Genomic DNA, 1091 nt, shown 5'->3' with positions numbered 1-1091 from the left:
CTCTGTATGTTTACTAAAAGTCTAAAAATCTGTACATGTTAACAAGATAAGACATCCACATTCAACAACCGAATGACTAGCTCCACATACTAATACGGATGAATAGGCGAATGTGCAGAAAGGACAAAGCTGTCACAATGTAAGTGTTATACTGGGATTTGCGTTTTGAAAAGAGAATCAACAAAGAAAATTAGAGGAGTAGAAATGCAGGGAGGTGAATTAAGTGAATAATATCCATTTCTAATAAGAAATTAATCTTATATTGTGCCCCAAAGTACCTCTCTGTGTTATATTAATAGTTCATATCACTATATGCTAATGTTATAATATTTTAGGGTAAGCTACATCTTACTTTTTGAGAAATAACCAATTCTTAATATAAATTAGGATATATTCATATTACTGGGTGCTGTGTAATGTTATATATTACATTATATGGTACATCATTTACTCTATAGCAATTTTATTTAATATTAGTAATGCTTTATTCATATTGATCTAGGAGTCCTGGTGGTGCAGGGGCCGTATTTGGGGAGAAAGACAAGGTTTCTATTCCCATATGAGTGGCAATTTTGGAAATGCACAGGGGCATTTATACCCCATCCTAAAGGGCCACAGTGAGTTCGAATCAGCCTGATGAAAGTGAATTTCTTTTGGTTTTCTGGTGTCAAAGTGCACTGGGTGAGTATTGGACTGCCAACTACAGACCAATGTTTTAAGCCCTTCATCGGGGGGAGAGAGAAAAGTGAGGCGATCAGCTCCCATATAGATGTTCAGCCTTGCAGGGTCAATATGGCTCAAAATTACCTTGATAGCAGTGGGTTTTTATTTTTCATTTGGGTTGACAGTATATTGGGTTATGTGTTGGACTGCTAAGTGTAAATCTAGTATCTGAAATCTACCAGTCACTTTATATGAGGAAGATGAAATGTCATACTCCCTTAATGATGTACAGAATAGGAAACCCAAAGAGGCAATTCACTCTCTCATTGTATTATTGTGGGTCAGACTTGATTTGCTGGTAGTGAGTCTGTTTTGCTGGTTTGGTTGAAGGGAAGAATTGCACCCACTGAGTAGGTCCTAGGTGGTGT

The sequence above is a fragment of the Echinops telfairi genome, unplaced genomic scaffold (assembly GCF_000313985.2).
Source record: "Echinops telfairi isolate 266 unplaced genomic scaffold, ASM31398v2 ScPeMD7_2291;HRSCAF=2852, whole genome shotgun sequence".
NCBI lineage: Eukaryota > Metazoa > Chordata > Mammalia > Afrosoricida > Tenrecidae > Echinops > Echinops telfairi.
The sequence above is the reverse complement of the archived record's forward strand: the minus strand, read 5'-3'. Positions refer to the sequence as shown.